The 17,479-nt window shown below is 49.6% G+C and overlaps 1 protein-coding gene across 1 annotated transcript in view; it reads left to right on the top strand.

Moving 5' to 3' along the window:
* The window catches only part of THSD4 (thrombospondin type 1 domain containing 4), a 726,614-nt gene that overhangs the window by 258,988 nt on the left and 450,147 nt on the right, over positions 1-17,479 (top strand). The gene's annotated exons all lie outside the window — the stretch shown is intronic.

Below are 17,479 nucleotides of genomic sequence, written 5' to 3'. Positions count from 1 at the left end.
GCCTTAGCCAGTTCCCTGCTTCAGCTGGCAAGGCTCACTTTCTGCAAGACATCCCTGAGGAGAAGCCACATGGACCTACCCCGATGCAGCCCTGGGTGCTGGAGACCCCTGCCAGCGCTGAGATGCATATACATTCACTTATTTGGCTTTCCTCCTGCAGTCGGCATCATGGTGTATAATTTGTGAGATGGAGGAGGACTTTGTAGATTGGTGTCGGACATATGGCTTAATGGGTTCATGTTGGACTTGTGGGCTTGGGCAGCACTGGGTTGGGGTGTTTTCTTGATGTGCACTTGCCCTTTATATAAAACGCTCTCTTATACATATGAGTTTCTGTGGATTTGCTTCTTTAAAGTACCCAGACCAATACAGTGGTGATGGTGCAGATGGTGGTGGTGGTGGCGGCAGAGTGGAAGTGTGGATGATAGCGATGACAGTGACGGTGATGGTTGCGGAGATGGCAGTGGTAGACGTGTTTAGGATAGGGATGGTGGTAGTGGTGATGGTGGTACTGACGGTGATGGCAGTGTTAGGTGTGGGGATGATGGTGGTGGTGTTGATGGTGACGATGGTGATGGTGGTGGCAGTGGTAGAGGTGGGGATGATAACGATGGTGCTCAGTGGTGATGATGGTGATGGTGGTGTGGTAGCGGCAATGAGAGTGATGACTGTTGTAGTTCTCTAGTGAAGCTCTAAGAGAAACACAATGAGAAATGGGTGACTTTGAAGAAGAGACACCTATTTTCTCACAGTGCCGGGGGCATAAAATCTACATTAGGAACTGAGTCATACAGGTTCCTTCTGTGAGCCGCTCTCTAAGTTTCAAGGGTCAGCTGCACATTTGAGCAATCCTTAGTGTTCCCTGTGACCCCTTGGTGTCTGTCTGTCTTCTCTCTATATATATGTCTTCTTGGTATATGTTCATTTTGGTCTTGTTATAACGAAGAAGTGATTTAGTTTAGGATCTAGCCTCTACAGGTCTCATTAACATAACAAAAGAAAACATCCACACATGCAAGAGCCAGGAATTTTAGAGGCCTATAATTCAATCAGTACAGATGAGGAGGAGGACTACTGGAAAGGTGATGGCAAAGCCAAGCCATGTACCGGTAATGTTCCTCTAAGTCTGGTGCTGTATTCTTGTTTTGTTGCAGTTCTAGGGAAAGAAAGCATTCATTTCTTTTTGTATCCCATGGAACTGATTCAGCAATGACACAGAGTAGAAAGAGCAGAGGTGGGGAGGCTGAAGGACCCAGAACCCCATGCAGATTCTGCTTCTCATCAGCTGGTCCTTGAGTCTGCAAGGCTTGATTGTCCACCTTGGAAATGGGCCCAGGACCTGCTCCTCTGATAGCTGGTAGGGTTAATTTTGTTAATGGGGTGGCGGGTAGCCAAACCCACTGTAGTTAAGCCGATTCCCTGTAGGGCAGAGTATAACTGGTCTTTGGGTTTTCTGAGATTGTTGTTCAGGACAGGGATACACAACACACAGTTGAAGCATGCCAATAGGCCACTCTCTTTACTCCATAACCTTCTTTCTGCGAAGGATCCCTGGTGGCTCAGTGCATTAGGGATCTGGATGGCTAACTTTGGGCTGGCAGTTTGGCAGAGAGATGTGGCAGCCTGCTTCTGAAACGATTCACAGTCTCTGGCTTTCCTGCTCTGTCCTGCAGCGCCTCTGTGAGTCGGAATCCACTCAGTGGCCGTGTGGGTCTTTTGGCTGTTTATTGTAACCTCTTCTTGCAACTCTGGGGAAATAGTGTGGTGTTGAAGGGACTTACCTGGTACTGCCACCCACATGGCTTTAAATAGTTCCTGCCCATCTTTTCCCACCAACTTCCGGTCACCTCCCCCAGGAAGCCCTTCTTGACTGGCCTGACCCACCTAGAACATCTTTTCCTGGGACTTTATAAGACATGTCATGTATAAAACCAACTCTCTAGTGCTTTTATGTGTTTACAATATTTTATAAACCAGTGTCTCCTGGTGTTCATCATATTTCTGCAGCAAGTTAAAACTCTATAAAGTTAAGAATTCTTTTACATTTATTCTAATCTCTCCTTTTATCCCTAGTCTCTTGTGTCCGTTCTCCCTCCAAACATTCTTTATAGCACAGTGTTAGGCATTTAATGGAAATTCTATAAATAAAGCTGTATTTGGATTTAAATTCCTTTTCTTGTTTTTAATCCTGATTCTTTTTCTCAGTTCTGCCCTACCCTTATCATGTGCCTTCAAATATCCATAAATACAATTTTTCACGTAGATAGGAGTCCTGGTGGTGTTATAGTTATGCCTTGGGCTGCGATCCTCAGGGTCAGCAGTTTGAAACCACCAGAACCTCTAAGGGACAAAGACATTCTACGTCCGTAAACAGTTACAGTCTCGGAAACCCACAGGAATCTCTCTGAGTCAGCATCTACTCCAATGTTGTGGTTTGTTTGTTTGTTTTTTCAATTATAGAAATTGAGTGATTCTCTCATGAAAAGAAATGTAACAATGTGGGGCTTGGGACTCCCAAGACCATTTGTGCCTCGGAACCTCTCAGTCAATTCAGTTCTGTCTGTGAAATACAGTTGATTTCTCCATTCAGATCAATGCCGCTGTGACCAGCGTCTTTCGTTATCATGATACTGGAGTGAGGTGGGAGCGCAAAGAGAAGCCACGCTGCCTCCCGCATCACGGGTTGGCTGTGGGCCTTCTTCTATCAAAGCCTACGGGAATCTGATGCTGAGCAATCCCCGAAGCCCAGGCTGATGGGAGAGGCCTCCCGGCCAGCCCCTCCACCTGCAGCGGTGATTCCGTGACCCCTCTGTTACCAGTGGCCCGGGTCACTGCACTTTGGCGCTGATTTCTCTTCTTTCCATCACTTTTCCTTTTTAGTTCCATCTTCAGCGTTAGGAGTCAGCCCCTTCTGGGGGTGATAGTGGCCGTGTTGGGACTCTCTGCCCACCTTCTCCTGTGAAATCGTGCAAAAGCCAGAACAGCAACCCAAACCCACGTCCATCTATTTTTACTAAAGACGAATTGAATCTGCAGTGAGCATTGGAACCCCTTAAAGAAACACATAATTTTAGATCAATAAAAACTGGTTTAAAAAATATATCTAGAAAGGTTCCAATTTGCCACAGCCACATGGAAGCGTGAGCTCATGATAACAGGGAGGGAGAACTCAGAGCGAGAGGGCGGGAGAGCTCACAGATTGAAGGCCGCAGCCCGTGTCACTGCTCTACGTGTAGAAAGCTTTGGATTCGGGTACGTTCTGCCATGGATACGTGAGACGATGAAAATAAATTATTTTTTTAAAAGAGCACAACAGTGAGATTTCAAGATTGATGAAGGCACACGTTGGTGAGAAGATTGTTCTGTTTTGCATGCGACTTCTTTCTTCCCTCCCAAGCCTCACTTTAACACAGGAAGGGACACTCAGGCTGGATGGTACTGTCCCTTGTAGTTACTCATTTGCCCTGTGCGTCCGTTCCAGGGATTACATGCCCACAGTGTGCCAGGCCCTAGCGCAGGCACTGGAGAAGGAATAGCAAACAGAACTGGTTCAAGGAACGGGCGTTCTAGCAGGGGAGAACAGGTGGATCGGAGAGCACTCACTGTAGCTGCCTAGTGCAGATCTGGGCTCAACAAACATCAGTCAGTCTGGCTAAACCAGGGAAACACATCCAGACACTCATATGTATAAGAGAGAGTTTCATTTAAAGGGTCAGTGTACACTCAGAAAGCATCCCAACCCCATCCAGTCCAAGCCCATAAGTCCGACTTAGCCCACATGCCTGCCACTGATCTTCAAAGTCCTCAAACTCACAAAACACTCACAACAACGCCAAATACAGGAGGATCCCAGGCCAGTGGGTAGAAAGTCTTTGAATCCAGGGGCGGTGTCAGCACCTCAGCGCTGACAGGGGTCTCCACATAGCTTCTCCAGCACCCAAGGCCGCAACAGGGTAAGTCCATGTGGCTTTTGTCCAGGGGTGTCTGAACCTTGCCAGCTAAGGTAACAGAAAGACAAGGCTCGCTGAGCCATTTCTCTCTCTCTGCCCGTCAATTAATCCCACATGTGTTTATCGACCAGGTTGGCACAATCAACCTTAAGTATCTCACTCAGCTCGAGGATAAAGAGGCTTTCATCGTGTGAGGTGGCTTCAAAACTCTGTGGGAAAGTCTCCATCCTCTGTTCCTTCCATTTCCCTTTCTTTGAAGCCCCTGTATGATGTACACCATCAAGTACCATGTCAATAAATCTCCAGTGTAACCTAATAGCCGGCGCCCGGCGCAGTTTCCAAACAGACCCATGGACGCTGTCTCCTAGAAGCAGCGTGGCCTGGTACAACCAAACCAGACCAGTTTCCTCATCTCCAAAGTGAGGGTGTCGCCGAATGTCCAAGGTTTCTTCCTGCTCAGAAATCCGTTGACTCCAGTACCGCGGGTCACAATCCCATTCCTGAAGAGCTGTTGGGCCTCCTTTACCTTCCAGCGAAGCCAGGGTGTCTGAGAAATACCCAGCCTCTGTCATGATGTGTCCTCCTAAAGACGTTGGCTGCACTCTGAGCGTAGCTCCGCTGGGGCTGGGGCCCAGAGTTAAATTTAGATAAAAATCCGTTAGGAGCTAAAAATATGCCCAGCTTTCCTGACAGGTTGTATCCATCATCGGGGAAGGAAAAACAAGGCACTGGCTGCCTGGCGACAGGGAGAGGGCCGGGCTCAATGTGAGGTCAGGCCTGGGCTGGAGTATCGCAGACTTGAAAGGCCTGGGCCATTTCCTGGGAAGTCTGTGGCAGACCCGGGGGAGGCTCTGGCCTGTGGAAAATTCAAGATGGAGGGAGAGGTGGCTGGACCACACCACCCTTCAGTTTTAGGAAAAGATGCTCAGAGGTCCTATTTAGATTGAATCCCGGACACTTCTTTTGAGGCCTCCTTCCCAGCTTATCCGAAGGCATATATATATATATATATATATATATATATATATATATATATATATATATATATATATATATATATATATATATATATATATATATATATATATATATATATATATATATATATATACACATATACAGATATAGATATAGATATATATACACATATACATATATATATGTTTAATGTTTACTTTTAGCAATTTTATAGACAAACCACATATCGTCTATCGCAATAGTGCAACCATATTCATGAAAATTGTGCAAACATCACCACAAGCAGTTCCAGGACATGTCTTCTCCCGTGTACTTGCCATGGTTAGCTCCCCATTTCCTGCCAGCCTCGCCGGTGGTGCCCCTTTGAATCTCGTGGCCCAGTTGTTGTCTCTAGGTTTATCTCATCCGAGTTTCAGGGACTCATACAAAATCAAGAATACAAACAAACGGCCTAACAACAATGACTCAATGAGACCAAGAAAAAGCTCATTCAATAACAAGTCAAGAGATATTCAAAACTGGAGCACATATACATTGAGTCAAGAGGAAGATCAATGAGAAGATGTCACAACTGCAACCCTCAGCCCTGCAGTGTCCTCTGCCTGGTAACAAGGCCTGTCCCATCGCTGGTCTGTCGTCAGAGGGGTTCCACCTGAAGTTTAATCCTTACGGGGAGCCCTGCACATGGGTTTGGGACTTTCGCTGTCACCTGCAGCCTCTGTTACCCGGGTGTTCAGAATTTAAGCTCTGCTACCATTCCCTCCTCTGGGTTTAGATTTGATCATTTACAGTTCTTGGGTCACACATGCTTGTGCACTTCTTCGTGTGGACTTAGCTGCTGCCTCATTTAGGTTTAAGACAAGCCTTTAAGACCCCAGACAATATTCTTTCTAATAGCCAGGCACCATCTGCTTTCTTCACCACACTTAAATACCCACACCTTTATCTTCAGCGATCACTTTGTGGGAGTAGGTATTGAACAGGGCTATGTCATTAGAACGAACTGTTCTTAGACTAGGGCTACAATTAAGAAGGTGCTTTTTCATTGAGTGGTAATGGGAAGATGCAGTCAGTGGAGCCCCTGGTGAGAGGCCATGCTGTCTTACTAACCCAGTCCTGCCTGGTGTATCACTTGGGTGCCCCCACCTCTCTGAGCCCTGGGATGCTGTGTCCATCCAGGTTGACTAGAGAACAAATCCTAAGATAATCATCTATGTATAAGAAAGAGCTTTATTTGTGTGTGTGTGTTAATTTTTCTTTTTAAAAAAATCACTTTATTGGGGGCTCGAACAACTCACCACAATCCATCCATCCATCCATTATGTCAAACACTTTTGTACATTTGTTTCCCCCCATCATTCTCAAAACATTTGCTTTATGCTTGAGCCCTAGGTATCAGCTCCTCATTTTGCTCCCCTCCCCCATTAACCCTTGATAACTTATAAATTATTATTGTTTTGTCATATCTTACACTGTCCGACGTTGCCCTTCACACCCATTTCTCCGCTGTCCATCCGCCAAAGAGAAGGTTATATGCAGATCCTTGTAATCTGTTCCCCCTAAGAAAGAGCTTTATATCGAAGAGTAATGACTCTTTGATTAAGAAAATATCGCAGCCCAGTCCAGATCGAATCAAGTCCATAAGTCCGATATTATCCCATAAGTCCCATTCTAGTCCATACATTCCTCTTTAGACGCACACAGCACATGCAATGATGCGGAATGCAGGAAGCTTGCAGGCCGATGGGTGAGAACTCTTGTGGATCCAGTATCGGTGGAAGAATCGCTGCACTGGTTTGAGTTTCCATGTGGCTCCTCCAGCTCTCTGAGTGTCTCAGCAGCAGCAGGATAATGAAGCAGAGAGAGAGAGAGAGAGAGAGAGAGAGAGAGAGAGAGAGAGAGAGAGAGAGAGAGGTGTGCCTCTTCTGATGGCAGAGTTGAGAGAGAGGAAGTTCCCAGAATCCTCATGAGAAGGCCACGCCCATAGCAGACTATTCTCCGCCCCCTTCACTCTTCATATCTTCAAATTGACAGGTGATTATGTAATAACTCCCACAGATGTTCCTTGTGAAACTGAACAGCTGTTGGAGCTGTGAAGGGGAAAGAACACATTCTGTGTGATGGGCCCTGGGGCCCCGTCAGATCGAGCACCACCGGTGTTCAGCTTTACGGCCAGCCCCACCATGCCTGCCCAGGCCAGACAAGGAAAGGCTGTGGCTGCCCTGGGCACATCGGTGAGAAGGAACCACTTAGGCATGGTTTTAACCGCAGCTCACCCACGTGCTGGCTGTATAACTTCGAAAGGTTAAGTTAATCTTTCTGAGTCCCCGCTTCCAAGCCGCAAAAATGGAGTTGACAGCGCTTCGCTGTTGTCAGAATTAGATGGAGCTGTGGAATTAAAATACTAGGGACCGCATTGTCAGTTGCCCTCCAGTCGTGCTGATGTGTTGGGGGTGGGGGTGGGGGGCTGCTCCCTGGTCTTCTCAAGGTTGTCACCTTTCAGCTGTAGATCACCAGGCCTTTCTTCTTCTGTGCCTCAGGGTTGATTTGAATTACCAGCCTTTTGCTAGCATGTCACTATTTGCAACCTCCCCCCAAAACAAACTGATAAACAAAACCCACTGTGTAGAGTTGATTCTGACTCACAATGAGCCTATAGGGCAGAGGAGAATGACGTCACAGAGTCCAAGTCTCTACATCTTTATAAAAGCAGAGAGACTCATATTTTCTCCTGAATTGCCGACCCTATGACGGCCACCAAGGTTCCTGTGTGCGCACACACACACACACACACACACACACACACACACACCTCTAATTAAGACACACTAGTAGGCACTCAATAAACACAAGGGATCGCACATTGTGGTGACGAGTAAGAGCTGAAATTAGACGGATTCAGTTAAACTCTAGGTGCAACAATGATGAATGTGAGTTTGGGGAATGTTGCAAAATCTTTCTGACCTTCGGAACCTTCATCTGCACAGTGGAAAGAATAACAGTGTCAACTTGCGAGCGTTGCCATAAGGATTAGATGACATCATGAGTGCAGCTCTCTCAGCACGGTGCCTGGCACACCGCAGAGCCCACCACAACAGTTAGCCCATTCCTTCCTGCCCACTCGACTCTGCTGGGGCCCCGCGGGACGGGACAGACCTGCGCTCTGTTCTTTCTGACCAGTGGACGCCCTCCCGTCTCTGTCCCCTTCTCTGTCTCTGCTAGCATGCTGTCACTGGCCCATAGTCAGACTGGCTGCCAAGAAAGAGAGAGAGAGGCTAGGCTAGCAAGGAACGTCAACCAGAAATAGGCTGCCAGGCTACAGACCGCTAGGGAGGCAGAAGACGCCGGCCCGTCCATAGGCACGTAGGGTGGACAACTCTGCTTATGCACTCTCCCACCTGCGAGCCCCCTGGGCTCTGTCCCGCAGGTCCTTTTGAGAACTTTGCACACAAAGCTGTATGTCTCCCCCTGCATTTTTCTGCTACAATCATTGAGACCATGCTGATAGGTTTTCCTGAGTTGGTGTCTGGGCGTCTCCTCCAGCCACCTAGGTATGAAAAGGAGCAGGTTTGGCCCACGATGGTGGTGGAGGGGTGGCCAACCCGCCTTGGGCTCCTGGCTCTGTGAAGGTGCCTCTGAAATCTCAGCCTGGGCCAGGCCCAGGACATGCAGATGTGGAATCCCAAAGGCTTGGCTTCATCTGAAGCCAGCAAGGTCTCCTGCAGCCAGATGGCTCTGCGGAGACGTGCATCTGAGCAGTGCATTTAGGGGAGACTCGGAGCAATCCACCCCAGCTGGCTCAGCACGGAGTGGATTAACTTTTATGAAATGGTGTCTCCAAAGGTACTTATTAAATGAAAAACCTGCTGGGCACTACAGGCAGCGAGGGGTGGGGCCAGCTCTGGGGGCTTGCTCCAGGGGGGGATCAGGATCGCTCTGACAAAGTGTGAGGGTAGAAGAGGGGTGTCATTGTCAACCTGGCATAAGCAGGTGTGGGGTCCCTGGGATAAGGTGCGAACATCACAAAAGATACTTTAGGTCCTACCCTCCACCCCCACCCCAAGGATATTTGTGGAGGGCAGGGAAGGCCTGTGGGGGTGAGATCTACAGTGAACTGATATTGAACCAAACAGGCTCTTCTCGCACCTCATGGGTGGTGGCATCGTAGTTATGCAAGATCATTAGTTCGAAACCACCAGCCAACCTAAAGGAGAGCCATCGGGCTGTCTACTCCCATAGAGTCGCAGTCCACGAGTCACCATTGACTTGATGGCAGTGCGTTTGGGGATTTCTCTTTTTTAGTCTGAGACTGGAAGCCCTGGGGTGGTGCTCAATTGATGAATGAAAGGTTAGGCAGGGGTCCTCAAACTACAGCCCGTCGAGGACATTTATCCGGCCCACCGGGTGTTTTTGCCCCATTTGTTTTTTTACTTCAAAATAAGATATGTGCCGTGCGCATAGGAATTTGTTCATACTTTTGGTTTACACTATAGTCCAGCCCTCCAACGGGTCTGAGGGACAGTGAACTGGCCCCCTGTTTAAGAAGTTGAGGACCCCTGGGTTAGAGGTTCACGTTGTTCAGGGGTGCCTTGCAAGAAAGGCCAGGTGATCTACTTCTCCAAAACCAGCCATTAAAATCCCTATGGAACACAGTTCTCTGACACATAAAATGTCACCATTATCTGTGACAGCAGCAACTTGGTGTGACACTGGGCTAGTTCCTTGAACCTGAGCTTCAGCTTCGCCATGTCTAATGCAGAGAGAATACTGTTCTGTTCACCGGCGTCTTATATAAAGCAGACCTCCAAACCAAACCCACTTCTACTGAGTCCATTCTGACTCACGGGAACCTGATCTTGGACCAAGTAGAGCTATTCCTCACAGTTCCCAAGACTGTAAATCTTGACAGGAGCAGACAACCTCATTGTTCTCCTCAGCAATGCAGTGCTTAGCTCACAGAGTTACCGGAACTCCAAACAGACCTCCGAAAACAAGCAAACAGATCAAACTCAATGCCATCCAGTCTACTCGTTGCCGACTCATAGCAACCACTGTGGGCTTCCGAGACTATTTACAGGAGGAGAAAGCCCACGGCATCTCCCATAGAGCGACTGGTGGCTTCACACTGCTGACCGTGTGCATCAGATGCACTGCATCGCCAGGCTGCTAGCAGAACTTTATCAGAAGACACACCTGTGAAAGAACCAAAAGAGGAGCAGGCAAGCAAGGAGGGTGGTCAGAGGTGACGAGGGGCTGATGGAAGTGGAGAGAGGAAGGGAAGGATGAGTGGTGAGGCCACGATCAGCAAGGTGGGGCTTCAGCAAGGCCATCAGGGTAAGGAGCAGCTTGCGGGAGACTGAGTCCTGGGTAGCAGGGGAATAGACTTGCTCAGAGCCCCTGCTGGCTTCCATCCATGTTGTCCCTGGGAGCAGCCAATGGGATGGTAGACCCCATTCAAACGCAAATGGTGATTGCTGTTCAGCTGGGGTCCTTGGTCAGTGACACGCCAGCACTGCAGAGTGGCCGTGAGGTTGGAGAGTTCTTTAAAAGCTGTAAAGAGGAATGTTGTGTGTTCCACCAGTGCTAGGCTGCACCCTGGCTCCCTCATCCCTTCCTTGTGACCCTTCTGGGAGGGGATGTCCCATTGTCTACAGATAGGTTCTGGGTCTCCTCTCCAACCCCCATCATTTGCATCAATATATTTGTTTGTTTGGGACTCTTTTGATGCTTGATGCCTGATAGCTGATCCCATCGACACCTCATGATCATACAGGTATGCTTCTTCCATAGGTGCCTTGTTGCTTCTGCGCTAGATGGCTGCTTGTTTAACTTCTAGTCTTTAAGACCCCAGATGCTATATCTGTTGATAGCCCGGCACCACCACCTTTCTTTACCACATTTGCTTATGCACCCATTTGTCTTCCGCGATCGTGTTGGGAGGGTGAGCATCATGGAATGCCAGGTTATTAGAACAAAGTGTTCTTGCATTGAGGGAGTACTTGAGTAGAGCCCCAATGCCCATCTGCTACCAGTTCTTTAATGCTTCCTCCCCGCCACTATCATGACCCCAGTTCTATCTTACAAATCTAGCTAGACCAGAGCATGTATACTAGTACAGATAAGAGCTCTCAACACATGGTATTGAGGACAGATAAACCCCTCAGGAACAGTAATGGGAGTAGTGGTACCATGAAGGTAGTAGGGAAGGTGGGGAACTGTCTACAATGATCAACGTATTCACACACACACACACTCACTGCCAGGGAGATGAACAAGAGAAATGTGGGGGAAGGGAGACAGTGGATGGTGTAAGATATGGAAATAATAACAATGTATCATTTATCAGGGGTCCATGTAGGTGGGAGGAGGGTGGGCGGGAGGTGGGGGGGGGGCTAATACTAATGACTCAAGCAGAAAGACAATGTTTTGAAAAGGATGATGGCAACATATGTGCCAATGTGTTTTGATACAATTGATGGATGGGTTGTTATCAGAGCTGTAAGAGCCCCCAATTAAAATTATTTTTTTAACAAAAAGAGTTCAAACTGAAAAAAAAATTTCTACCACACACAAAAAACCAAACAATTGGAATTTTAAGGGAGGTTTCCACATTATGCCCATTTTAGAGAACAGAGCAATCAGGCATGTTGCTATAATCTACTTTTCCTAAGTTCTGATAAATATATGGCGATATAATTACCCAAAAAGACACCTAGAGAGAGCTAAGTCTTTTTTGAAAGATGGTGTGTATGTGCAGGGCTACACAGATCTAGAGACACACTCACCTGTGGACTATGGAGAGAAGAATGCCAAGCTGGGCGTTCTGAGGCCTGAGAAAGGAAGGTGCCCTGCACGAAGGCCTTTTGAATCTCTGCCTTCACTGAATCCTCCCCTGGGCCCAGGGAAGCGGAGTGCCCTGGAAGTGACGTCACAAAGTTGGAAGGCAGCCAGCCCGGGTTTGGAGCCCCAGCTTAAGGACTTGTGCAAACGGTTAGCACGCCCACTGATACCTTACATCAAGGCTGGTGCAAAAGAAAGGCCTAGTGCCCCAATTCCGAAAAAATCTGCCCTTGGGAACTTGACTGACCCACCGAGGGAGTACCGTGTGCAGTTAACTGACTCCATGGAAACTGGTTTTGAAGTCCTGTGGCTTGCACATTTGGGGCTCCAATTGCCATCAGAGTGTAATCTAGGGGTTGCCAACCCCGCAGGGAAGAAGACCCGCTATGCCCATGCAGTGCTTACCACAGGGGAATTCTGCCTGGCTCACAGAAAGCCCTTGATATAAATAGTTGAATGATGAATGCACCGATTGCCAGCTGAGTCCTGTCAGCATGGTGTCCAGATGAGCTCGCTCAGGTTCGGCTGTGTGCCCCTGCCTTGTTCTTCTGTGACATTGAGCCAGTGCTGCCTCTCATCAAGCCCAGATGACAGAGCAAAAATGCCCCGTAGGGCTTCCTACGCTGTAATGTTGTAGGAGCAGATTGCCACATCTTCTCCTCTTGTTGGGTAGATTAGAACCACCAACCTTTCGGTTAGCAGCCAAGCATGTAATCGCTGCACCGCCAGGGCTCCTTGTGCCGTTGAGTCAGCCCCGACCCATAGCGACCCTATGCGTGTAGCATGAAGCGCTACCCTGCCCCGCACCATCCTCACAATTGCCCCTGTGCTTGAGCCCGGTGGCAGCATCGTGTCAGTCCGTCTCGTTATGTCAGTCCACCTCGTTTTCACTCTCCCGCTGCTTTGCTACCCACGCTGTCCTTCTCCGGGGACTGGGCTCGCCTGACAGCATGGCCAAACTATGTCCTAGTGGGCGCTGGGGCTTGCCTAGGTGAAAATGACAGCTCCTTTTGCCATTGCCCCCAAGGAGATGGGGAGAGAACGACCTTTGAACTGTGCCTTCCGGCTCCAGAAATGGGGCTGTGACCCAACGCTAGCCTGAGCTTCCTTCCTGTGGACTCTCAGCAGCAGTTCTCAACCTATGGGTCGCGACCCCTTTGAGGGGGTGTCGAACGACCCTTTCACAGGGGCTTCCCGATTCATAACAGTAGCAAAATTGCAGGTATGAAGTAACAAAATAATTTTACAGTGGGGCCGGGGGTTGTCACCACAACATGAGAACTGTATTAAAGGTCTTAGGAAGGTTGAGAACCACTGGTCTAGAGGGACGCACCGAGGCCCCACTCAGATCAGGCATGCCTGCTTGGTGCTGCGCTGGCCACCGTGAGCACACCGTGGGAGTGCAGACTGGGGACAGCTGCTCCCTGTCACTCTTGCTCATTCCTGATGTGTGGACACATCTGACAGGCCCTCGCTCATCCCCAGCGCGCTCTGATGAGGCCGAGCTTGTGTTTTCCTTGGCCAGGAGCCGTGCCTTTCTGGCGTCTGTAATTGTGGACAGGACGTGTGGATCCGCGTGGCCGGCAGCTGGTACAGTGCAGGTGGCGGTGGTATTAGAGGAAGCTCCTCATGGCATCGGAGTTGGGCATGTACATTTTCCCAGGAATCAGCCAGATCAAGGGTACCAGCAGTTGTGGCTGCCAGGGAGGGGTCCTGTGACGTCCCCGCGTGTGTCCCCCTTTCCTGGACGCCATGTTCCTTTCCAGAGAGCTAACATTGTCACTGAGTGCTTCTCTTCCAAGGTGGCACTGAGCCAGTGGGAGACCTTCCCCTGCCTTACAACTAAACAAAGTCAAGTCCACCCAAACGACTGTGGCCATGCAGTCGGTTGTAATTCATGGTAGCCCCAGGTGTGTCAGAGGAGAACTATGCGCTGCAGAGTGTTCAGTGGCATGGTTTTGGTGGGGGACAGGCAGGGGGGACATTAAATCTAGATCTTTCTCCGAGGACCTCTGGTGGATTCAACCCATCAGCCTCTCCGCTGGCAGCTGGGAGTGTTGCTTTCATTGTCGTTGTTGGTCGTGCCGAGTGGTAATTTGTAAAAATATGTATATGGGAGCGGATCTCTAGGCCTTTCTTCCGTGAGCAGGTTTGAACTACTCCCCTTCCGGGTTGCAGCTGAGTGCTTAACCGCGGTGCCACCAGGGCTCACCATGCACGGTGGACTTTATTCGACAAGATGAGGCTACACGAAGCTTCGAGTGCTTCTTCCCCTCTCCTTCGCTCCGGTCCATTATCCTTAGCTCACATTTCTCGTCTGCCAAATATGTGGAATTCCGAGATGAGTAAGACCCAACCTCTGCCCTCAGGAAAACTCACCACCTCCCAGCCAGCCCGTTGTTTCAGCTGAGTTTGGTCGATGGAAATATTGCGAGGATGGCTGTTTTAAAGCTTTCGAAGCCGCGTGATGGAGGACAGTGCGATAAGGTCCACGCCGAGCAGTCTGTCAAGCGCCAGAGCAGTCGTCCACGGAGACCCAACGCCGGCATTTTCCACCGGATTGTCCAAACCACGTTCATGGGGATCATTTGTCTTCATGACAGATCATGGGGACGCTTGGGGAGGAGTCTCTGCTCTTTGCAAACGAGGAAAGGGAGTGAAAGGCGGCCTTGACAAGCCCTCGCCTTGGAGCCTCCCCTTGATGTTGCTGAGACCCTCTCTCCACGAGAGAGGGAAGCATCGCCATTGCCCTAACCGAGTGGTGCACAGAGGAGCGCAGGCAGCTCGTGGGGCGTCTGCGTGCCCTTGGCACACTTCCTGGGCACTGACTGAACAGGCGACCAAACCCATTTGCTCCCAGTGCTAGTAGACAAGCCAAGGAGTTCTGGTGGCATAGGGAGAGACCGGTTGGGTTGCTGACGTCAAGGGTCAGCAGTCGACTCTCCAGCCTCTCTGTGGGAGAACGGTGACACTGCCTGCTGGGCCGACGGCCTTGGAGACCCACTGGGGTAGCTAGTTCTGCTCAGGCCTCGAAGATCACTAGCAGAATCGAGTTGATGGCAGTGAGTGAGTATGTATAAGCCAAGGAGGACCCTAGGGCTGGAAGAGGCAGCAGAGAGCCCTCTCCTTGATGGCTGAGGAAGCACGGCCTGGCTGACACTTTGATTTTGGCCTCTCAGCCTCCAGAACTGAGAAAGAATAAACTTCTGTCCTTTTAAGCCGCCCATCTTGTGGTACTTTTTACCGTAGCCCAAAGGAACCAATCTACTGCCCATCTGCCAGCCTGTTGTACTGTGATGGTTTGCTGTAGATGTTACCAGCAGGGTCAGCTGTGCTGGGCGGGTTTCAGTGACGTTCTTAAACTAAGACACACCTGGCTGCCTGCTTCTAAAAAGTTCATCAGCAAAGCCATGTGGCTCCTAAGAGTTGCTACTGTGCTAAGGGATGAGCACCCGCGTGCAGAACCCATGGGAGCCTCCACCATGAGCTCAAACGTGAATGGAACTGGCACCAGGCTGGGCAACATTCCCTTCGGTGATCCAGACTCAGAGGCACCCACCAACAGCGGCCGAGCACCAGTTCTGGGCCAGCTGGTACCACGCTCTCACCCCGGAGGGGGGCACATAACCATGGCTTGGCCTAGTCAGGGTGATAGCCAAGTGATGGCCCCTCAGAGCAAGGGGATTAGCAGGCCAGTGTCTCACTCCAGCTCAGAAACAAAGCAGCTTCCTCTCTGACACCAAGCCTTCGGCCGCATCTGGAGCAGTCGCTGGCTGGATCCGTGGCCCTGACAGCGCCCAGAACTGTCTGCAGGCACGGTACATGGAGGGAGGAAAATGCATGTCTTTTGGGGTAACAGTGCTGTCTGCTTGAGGCACAGGGGCGCTACGTCCCCCAGCCCGCTTCTTTCCGAAGCCGCGTGCTCAGAAAATGAATGTGGCCAAGTGACAGACTGGAGCAGATGGGCCAGGTCTGTGCTGGGTCTCAGAAAGGCCTTCCTCCCAAGGAAAATTAATGTTGCCCGGGGCCTGGGAGGCCGAGCGCACTTTTGGCATGCAGCTGCCTTGTGTGACTTTTGCTCACTCCCTCTGTGAAGCCAGTTGGATGTGAGGGCTGAGGCTGGGATCATCTTTTACTAATTACATGAGCCATTAAGTGTGAGCGCGCAGCACACAGCTCACACTCAGTAAAGGGTCACCAGCAGTGTCTTCTTCATCTTTCTGGTGACGGCTCTGGGCCTAAATCACACTGGTTGGGTTCAGAAAGGGTCATTCTACGAACCAGAACGTCCCACTGTGTGTGTAAGAATTGAACTCAGAACCTCCCACACTTCCCACAACACATGGATTTTTCTGTTTTCCTTTCATAATCCTATCCTCTGGAAACTGCATTTCCAGGGTGGCGAGTAGATTTAATCTGGTGCCAGAAAGTTCCACTGGATGCTCTTTTTGAGAAGAGTTCGGAGGCCAGTTTCAGACTCAGGGTGGGGAAGAATGCAGAGATTGATTAGCAATGTCTGCTTTGGGCTTGGGTCCAGTTGGGAAGGTAAGTGTTCCCTGGTCTTAATAAACAAGAGAACCTCAGGACTCCCCCACCTCCTCCCCGCCCTGCTGGTGAAGATGAGTGTGATGTTGCCTTTCTGCCAAGCAGCTGAGTCCCCAACAGCTGTGTATCGTCTCAGTCATCTTCCTGGTTTCTGGCTGTTTGTCTTTTAACAAGAGGTCAGAGATGGAGGGCCGCCGCATCTGTAGGGAGCTTCCTGCAGCATTGCACTGTGCAAAATAAGCCAGCAAAATCAAAGCACCAAGCAGATGTGGGAGATTGTTTCCCACTTGAGGTTAGACTTTTTCTGCAAAGGCAATGGGGATGGGCTGTAGAGGAGTGATGTGGAGGGCCAAACCTGAAGCGCTGGACCGCTGCAGAGCAAAATCAAAGAAGAACCAGCTCATGTGAAGGAGGAGATACGTCGGTGCATGGTCTTTCATATTTTAATCCATGAGGGGTAGAGATTTACTAAGTTCTCAGCTAATAACCCCACGGTTGGTCGTTTGAACGGAGCCACTTCACCCTGCGTGATGTGCCGAGTGACCTTCCACAGGCTTACAGTCACAAAATCCCCGTGGGGGAGTTCAACTGTGGTACATGAGGGTGCTCTAGTGGAAATTGACTTGACACCTGTCAATAGCAAGGGTAGGAAATAAAGAGACAGCTGTCATACCTGTCCCACCAACCATTGTAACACACACACACAACACACACAAGGCAACTGTTTCTCAGCTTTCAAAAATAAAAATAAATGCCATGACCTTGAGCTGAGTGGTGAGGTTCTCATGACACGTGGAAAGGAATATTTCATAAATATTGTCATGCTCCTCAGGTGATCCCTCCAGGACCAGTGCTGAGAGTGGTGATATCAGGAGGGTGGAGGGAGGGTGGGGTGGAAAGGGGGAACTGATCACAAGGATCTACATATAACCTCCTCCCTGGGGGACAGACAACAAAAAAGTGGGTGAAAGGAGACATCGGACAGTGTAAAATATGACAAAATAATAATAATTTATAAATTATCAAGGACTCATGAGGGAGAGGGGAGCGGGGAGGGAGGGGGAAAAATGAGCTGATACCAAGGGCTCAAGCAGAAAGCAAAAGTTTTGAGAATGATGATAGCAACAAATGTACAAATGTGCTTCACACAATGGATGTATGTATGG

This window comes from Tenrec ecaudatus, chromosome 17 (assembly GCF_050624435.1).
Source record: "Tenrec ecaudatus isolate mTenEca1 chromosome 17, mTenEca1.hap1, whole genome shotgun sequence".
Taxonomy (NCBI): Eukaryota; Metazoa; Chordata; class Mammalia; order Afrosoricida; family Tenrecidae; genus Tenrec; species Tenrec ecaudatus.
The sequence above is the reverse complement of the archived record's forward strand: the minus strand, read 5'-3'. Positions and strand labels throughout refer to the sequence as shown.